We start from the raw sequence: 8,460 nt of genomic DNA, 5'->3' as shown, positions 1-8,460 counted from the left end.
GTAGTCTCAATCTGAATTGCTTTGCCTTTGTGAGTATATGTCAATCTAGCTGGTGATCTTCTTTCTCTCGTGGACCATCTGAGTTGATGCTCTTCTTGAGGTGTCTCTGGCAATTCTTTATCTTCTTCATCAACCTTTTCTATAGGTGACTGAGTAATTTGTGTGTCTATCTCATGTGTTTATCTTCTTCATCAACCTTTTCTGTAGGTGACTGAGTAGTTTGTGTATCTATCTCATGTGTATTTAATGTTTTCCATTCTGATTCTTCATTAAATATTACATTTATGGAGACTATGATCTTTTGGTTGATGGGATCATACAACTTGTATGCTTTGCTGTCTTCACTATAGCCAACCATGATGCATTTGTGTGACTTAACATCCAACTTTCAGCACTATCATCATGTATGTAGGCATATGCTATGTAAACAAATATGTGGAGATGCCCAATACATGGCTTGTATCTAGTGAATGCTTCATTTTGAATTGGTTCGATAGGAAGCTAATTAAGCAAGTAGTTTGCAATGGCAATTGCTTCTGCCCAATATTGATCATATAGAATATGTTTCTCATTGAGCATTGCTCTAGCACTATCCACTAAAGTCCCATTCTTCCTTTTAGCTATTACAGAGTATCCTTACATGTGAACTGTCTTCAAATGCCATCACTTCTGCAAAAGTTCATGAATGTTGAAGACATGTATTCACCGCCTCTGTCTAATCTCATGACTTTGATCTTTCTACCTATCGTCTGGTTCTCAACCATGGCTTTTAATTCCCAAAATCTAGAAAAGACTTTAGATTTCTCTTACAAAAAATAGACTTAACAATATCTTCAATAGTTGTCGATGAAAGTGAGGTAGTAATGTGAAACATTGATGCTATGCATCTATGCATAACTCCATACATCCATATGTATCAAATCAAGAATATCTCTTGCTCGGGAGGTGATTCTACCAAAATTGGTTCTCTTTTGTTTACCAAAGCAACATGCTTTGCAAACTTTTCCAAAAAACCGTACTTTTGGAATTCCAATTGCAACATTCTAACTTCTTGTATTAAGCTTTTGAAATTGACATGACCATATCTCTTGTGCCATATAGTAGAAAGTGGCATCAGTTGGCTGCTAAGCTAACATGGCATGCAAGTCTGGTACTATAGCTAGCATTTGGAACAAGTGTCTGCCTTGTTAGATATGCTCAATGCCCCACCCTCCTGATAACAACTAGTGGTCCAAGGTGATCAAGTTGTAAGGCCCCCATATGAGGAGAAGCCATGTGTGAGCCCAAGACACTGGATGGATCCTGACTTGCATGTTAGATGAGGTCTATTAATGAGACCGTTGATGGTAGAAAGGTGATCTATGTGAGTCTAGCCTATGGGCTAGGCAAGGTAGGTAAGTTGGTAGCACAACAAGGTATATTGTCTTGATTGTGTGGGAGCCCCTTGCTCTCACTGGGGTCTGGGGGCTAGCCCCTAGCTAGGGGGTCCCAGGGGGCGAGAGCCCCTGAGGTGAAGGTATAGGTAATATTCCTTGAATATTCCATGGACGACTAGTAGGTTCCACTAACTAGGTTAACTGATTGGCTCCACCGACTATATTGATCCGACTACCGCCCTCATAGCTATAAAGAGGCGATCTTCTCAGTCCATTGTATCAGATCAGATCTTCCAACTAGTAGCTCTTCACCTAGTATCTGTCTAGATTGCCATATAAGCTCCATTGTGGGAGCGCACGGGTGGACGAAGCCATCATTTGTACTACATCAGTATTGAAGGAAAATTTTGTTCATCTCTATTTTGCTGTGTATTCTCTATTCTTTGTTCAGTTTCTGTTTCGTTGCATTGTGTAATTTAACATGCCTTTCCTACTAGCTAATATCCTCTGGATTTATCTCTAATCATGCCTTCATCTCCATCGAAGATGACTTGATCGTTGTTTTCTGTCATTTGCCCAACTGACAAAAGGTTTTTGCTGAGCTTTGGAACATAGAGTACAAATTTCACCAATCCATTTGTACGAATGAAATTGTTCATAGGGACAATGCATTTCCCTTGAACTAGATTTGGTGTGTTATCTGCCATGGTTTCATCTTTGTAAACCATTCTTATTGCTTTGTCATGTGAGATGATGCGCTACTGTCGATGTACCAGGGATCTTAATCTACTTAATCTACTTGATCAACTTGATAACTACATTCCCCTTGTGAATTGCAATCAATGTCGTATCAGTCTCCTGCATATCCTCACTTGTAAGACACATATTCTGAGGCTCATTAGCATAATGACGGTGACTTGAATGTCCACCACGATGATTTTCTCTTCTAAGGAAATTCCTTGGATTGTTGTTGGATTGACCTCCTTGGTCATACTACTTCTTGTGACAATCTTTTTCAAAGTGTCCAAACTTATGATAGTAGTTGTATTGAATGTTTGACACATTGGTGGATGCATTCCCTCGTCCTTAAAATCTTCATTTGTTGGAATGATTTCCTCTTGGATGTTGATGTTGATGCTACTACTGTGGTGCTGATTTTGATGCTGATCATGACCACTTCTTTGAGATGCTCTACCTCTACCTTTACCTCTATTTGTGAATGCTTGATCTTTGGAATGACCTTTGCATTCTTGAATGGCTTGAGTCTTGATTTCTTCACCAAGTAACACTAACTGTAACTCTTCTAGGTTGGAATTTGCCTTTGAATGGAAATACTCTAGACTAGATCTCATATCCTTCTTCTAGCCCATTCAGGATGACTTGAACCATCTGTGCAGGATTCATAGTCTCTGTTGATGCTGCGAGTTAATTATTGTAATCTTTGATTCTGAGTACATAAGCATGACCAGCTTCATTTCTATTTGTGGAAACTCTGGTTGATTTGGTTTCTCAATGTGAGAATCATGTAGGTGTTCTTTGTTGAACCATGAGACATGAGACAACACATGATCCTAATGAATGATAATATGCATGTACTAGATGCATATATATAGTTGAGGAGACAAAGGTTGAGTGTCGGCAAGCTATATATAGCTCTAACGCCCCCGCTCAAGCTAAGCCCTCTTTCTACAAATGAAAAAACCCTTAGGGAGTTCAAAAAAAGAACCTGAGCCACTATATAGATGTCTATGAAAAATAAATGCTACAATGGTGGTGTGTGCTGAAGTATGTGTAGTGTAGACTGTGAGTGCACATTATGATATAATATCAAAAAGGATAAAATATACAAGGATGGACTCAGGTCAGAATAGTGCAATTTGTGAGTGCTCATCGTGAGTACTCACAGATTGCACTCAGGCCAGAATAGTGCAATCCTATATTTGATATACCAGTTCATGTTCCTTAGTGCCTTATAGATATTTTAGTACACACTTTGCCACTATGCAATGACTCTAGAAAGGATTTACAAGATGTTGTTTGAGTGAGTTTGCAAAATAAATATTGTCAAGTCGAGTGTTTAGATCGAAAATTGGAGGCAACCAACAAGATTTGCAAAAGGAACATGATCTTTGAGCAATGGATCAACCTGGTCAGAATGATTCTTGTTGGAAACATCAACTGAGGGAGTTGATATTGGGTTTGCCTTTGCCATGGCAACTTTGTCTAAGATTTCCATAATGAATTTTTTCTGGTAAAGGAAGAGGATACCCAAGTCACGAAAGTGCTAGACTTGAAAATTGAGGCAGGAATGGATTTCTCCGAAGTCTACCATCTCGAAGCCAGAAGATAGTAGAGCCTTGGCACTATTGAGAAAAGAAATATCATTGGAAACCAGAATGGTGTCATCCACATACAGGGCAATGATGATGATAAAGGACAGCAAGTCTCATTTCAAATAGATGTTTGCATCTAAGTAAGGATGGAACTTGTTTGTTTGAAAAAAAGAATCAATCTTGAGATATCAGGCCCAAGATGCCTACTTCAAAACATAAAGTGCATGATGTAATTGACAAACCAAATGCTCTTTTCCTTTCACAATGAAGCCTTGAGGCTGCTCCATGTAGATTTCTTCTTGTAAGTCGCCATTCAAAAAAGAAGTTTTGACATCCATCTAATAAACTCCCAAATCAAACTGCTTTATATTTGTTGAAGGTACCTTGAGATTTGAGCACCCACTTGCATTGAATAGGTTGTCATCCCTAAATGAGAGAATCAAATTACGCCTGCATTGCATCCTACCATTGATCCTTTTGGAAAGAAAGCATATCTTCTTGAGAGATGTGGGGTCTTCAACAATGGAAAGTGTAGTTGAAATTTTAGGATTGAGAGGAAGATAAAAATTTTTAGGATTAAGAGGAAGGTCAATAACGATATCAATTTCCTTTTCATTCAATTCCTCAGGGTTGTGATTGGGATCAAACATAGCAAAAGGATTATTCTCCAAGATAGTGCAGGGTTCATCCAAGCAATCAGCAGCAGATGAACAAGAACCAACCGTAGACTATTCATAAAAAATGGCATCCCTGCCAATGATCTCCTTTTTCAATAGTGGTTCATAAAACTTGTACCGTTTTACACCATCTGGGTAGCCAAGGAAAACCAATTTCTGGATAGAGGGTTCAACCTTGTCCCTTGTCTCTTTTGGGATGTTAATGTAAGCAATGCAACCAAAGACACACACATGAGAAATAGAAGGAGTAGTACCTGTCCAAGTTGTAGCTAGGATCCCTCTAGCCATGGCAGAGGTAGGTAGAAAATTTTGAACATGTACTATGGAGAGAACATCATCTACCCAAAAGATTTTTGAAAGATCGGCATGAATTAGTGAACAACGTATATTATTAAGAATCATTTGATTCTTTTGTTTGGCAACTGCATTTTGCTGTGGAGAGTAAGGAACAATATGTTCATGTTGTATGCCTTGATTGTCACAATAATCATTGAAGTCATTGGATTCATATTATCCACCATTATCGATTCTAAGAACTTTCATCAGCTTCCTTGTTTGTCATTTAGTGAGCTTGTGGTACTGTTTGAAGGCCTTCAGAGAATCTGACTTGTGTCAAAGAAGGAACACATAGGTGAAGTGAGAGAAATCATCTATGAAAGTAAAATAATATCGATGGTGATATCTTGATCGAGGGAAGGGCCCACATATGTCTGAATGGACTAGTTGAAGAAGATTAGATGAGGAGACATTCCGTGAAGAAGTAAAAGTTTTTCTTCTTTCCGATCACACAGTGTTTGCATATGCCCATTCTTGAGGATTTTGAGTCGAATTTCTAAAGCCAATCTTGAGCAATTGAGATCAAGGATTTTGAAAAAGTCTACATGTGCAATGTGAGAATTACATATCCAACTTTCTTTGTTGCTAGATGCCATGACTAGATTGACAAGATCATCGGTGAGGGAAAGCTCAAAGAGGTTGCCTTTTTGGTGCATTGTAGCAATAGTCTGATTGTTCATTAGTAGATTGTAGGCTTTATGATAGAAACCAACAAAGAGACCCAGATCAACAAGACGTGCTATCGATATAAGACTCCGTTGAAAATTAGGGACGTGAAAGACACCTCATAATATGCATGTAAAGGAACTAGTGTCGAAGTAAAGATCGCCTATACCTTTGACTTCACAAGAAGTATCATCTGCAAGATATACTACCTTGGTTTGGTAGTTATGAAGCTATTGGGCTTGATAAGTCATGTTGGCAGTGGCCCCTAAGTCGATGATGAAAGTTGTCTTATATGGAGAGAACGCGGTCAGGTGAAACATGATATTTAATGCAATTAACTTGCTCTTGAGGAGTATCTGAAACATCATCAATAAATTTTCCTGATTAGGTTGATCAGCATAAACATTCTTGTAGCCTTGGAAAAAGAATGACCAATTCTTCCACAATAGTAACATTTCAATTTTCAAGAGTCAAGGATTCTGCAGTTGTTTCCTTGGACGCTCTTGATCATATTGTTTAGCAAAACAATCAGACTCTGCATGGTCAGACTTTTGATAATAATTGAAAACTTGTTGCAATTGCTATAAGACAACTTTCAAAAATTATAGGAGTGAGGAATTATTCACCATTTCTTTGAAACTAGGTAAGTAGAATCTTGAGGGGTATTGCTAGGCAGTGCAAAAATGGAAGACTCAGATCATCTCTCATGCCTCTATGATACTCTATGAGTGACATACATGCATTGCCAAAAGTGACACCATCTTTGTGAGAAATAATCCTGACGATATTATCATATTTGTCGTCTTTGATAGTGTAAAGAAGATGACCCACAAGTTGAGATTGAGGTATGGGTGCCCCAGCAGCTATCAGTTGATTAAGAATCTCCTTGAAGGACGCTATGTTTGTCGTCATCAAAGTAGAAGACATGTACTGAAGATTGTCAAGAGTAGTGCGGAGATATAGGACCTCAAGGATTGACTTTTTCTTGAAGGCAGATAGGAGCTGATTCCATATCTCTTGTGAAGTCAAATGAAATAAATACATCATAAGCAAATCACTCAAAGCAGAAAGAATGTGCCATCTTGCAGCCTTGTCTTTCTTGGTCCACTTGGCAAACATTATCTACCAATTTTGAAGGGCGAGTCCTTTAGTAATGGATTTGCCGGAGCCATCTATTGGTTGAGCAAGATAAGGAGTCATCCCTTGAACAATTTCCAAGAGATCATCCCCTTCTAGAATCATGATGAGCTTGGCCTTCCATCCAGAGAAGCTAGATCCTTGGAAAGTGGGGATGGAGCATTGATCAGAGGGATAATCAATTATGAGAACAGCGTTGGCCATATTTTCTTGACATAGTCGACAATTGATGCAAAAATTGAGTGTCCTTGAGGCTAGTGCTTAGTTTATGATAGAGTATCTAAAACCACCAGAAAGAAAACCTCTCTTATGAATGAGTCGGCATGAAAAGGCTTTACGATGAAGCTATTGCGTTGCCACAATGTGAGCATAGAATTTCCACTTGTTGGTGACTTGTCGTTGATTTACACAATGATATAGGCTTCACTTGTGCATGTGGTGAGGCATTCAAAGTAGCCAACTAGTACAAGGAGATAAAAATTACAAGAATCCACTAGCATCTACTTGGTTGATCTACACTTGAAGGGCCAAGAGGAAGTTGGATCAATGGAAGGGAGGGATCAGGAGAAAGGGCGAATTTTGCGAAGTTGAGGAGGGGAAAATCCCAGGGTAAAGGATGAAAAACTAGGCTAAAAGGAAGGAGAGGTGAAATTGACAAGCATGGCTATGGTGGTAGAAGGAGGAGCAGGGCACCAGTAGTAAGAGATAGGAAGGAAGGTTGAAGATGGAAAGGGACTCAGGAGGAAAAGGGAGCCAATTGCAAGAGATAGGAAGGAGGTGGAGAACTTTGCAAGAGGGAGACTTTGCAAGGGATAGGAGGAAGGGCAAATTTTAACGCCATATGGGGAGGGGGGTGCAATTTTGTCTTGGAGGCTCCAAAAAAAGGGGGGGAAACATGCTTTAGAAGAGGAAAAGTGAGCCAAAGATAGCCGAGGATCTAAAAGAAGGGAAAGCAGGCTTTAGAAAGGGAAAAGTAGGCCAAAGATAGAATGCCTAGCTAAAAGCAGGCTTTAGAAGAGGAAAAGCGAGCCAAAGATAGCTGAGGCTCTAAAAGGGGGGACAAAGTAGGCTTTAGAAAGGGAAAAGTGAGCCAAAGATAGCATGCCTAGCTTGTGCCACAAACTTTATCAACCCCAAGCAAATTTGGCATCTTTCTTCCTCTTTCTCTCGCCAATCTTCTTCCAACTATGCAAAACACTTATTTCATTAATTTTGGACTCATATGTCTACTTTTGGACTAATCCTAAAACTCCTTCCCAAATGGAAAGTTTACTTTATGAAAATGTTGTTCAAGAATCAAAAGTTTACTTTTGGGCACTATCATTTCCACATAATAAATTTCAAAATATCTCTCTATAATGTTGCACTTAATAACAATTTAAATTAATAATTTAATTAAAAAAGATGCTTTAATTACATTTAAATTAATAAAGTAATTTAAATGTATGAAATAATTATATGTATGCATGCATGCATGTATGTATGTATGTATGTATGTATGGCCCATGCATGACATTAATTTCCCATAAGAGTCCTCTAAAATCTTCAAGATATCATAACAGTATTAACAAACACCTTTTGAGAGTTTCAAAACTCTAAAATCTGGTAGATATGGAGTCACACATGACACTATGCCTGTATGTATGTATGTATGGCCCATGCATGACATTAATTTCCCATAAGAGTCCTCTAAAATCTTCAAGATATCATAACAGTATCAACAAACACCTTTTGAGAGTTTAAAAACTCTAAAATTTGGTAGATAATGAGTCACACATGATGCTACACATGCATGCATGGAATGTAAATGTCCTTGGTTCATTGATGGAAGGCCATTGATACATATGGTGGGACTCATGTGGCATGGGCATGACCGTAGGGCCTTTAGTTGATTCGTGTCGGTGTGGGATTCATGCTGCGAGCAACGACTGTTGA

The sequence above is a fragment of the Dipteris shenzhenensis genome, chromosome 32, assembly GCF_047967505.1.
Source record: "Dipteris shenzhenensis isolate YYH24624 ecotype China chromosome 32, Dip_SZ_1.0, whole genome shotgun sequence".
NCBI lineage: Eukaryota > Viridiplantae > Streptophyta > Polypodiopsida > Gleicheniales > Dipteridaceae > Dipteris > Dipteris shenzhenensis.
Note: the sequence above shows the minus strand (reverse complement) of the source record.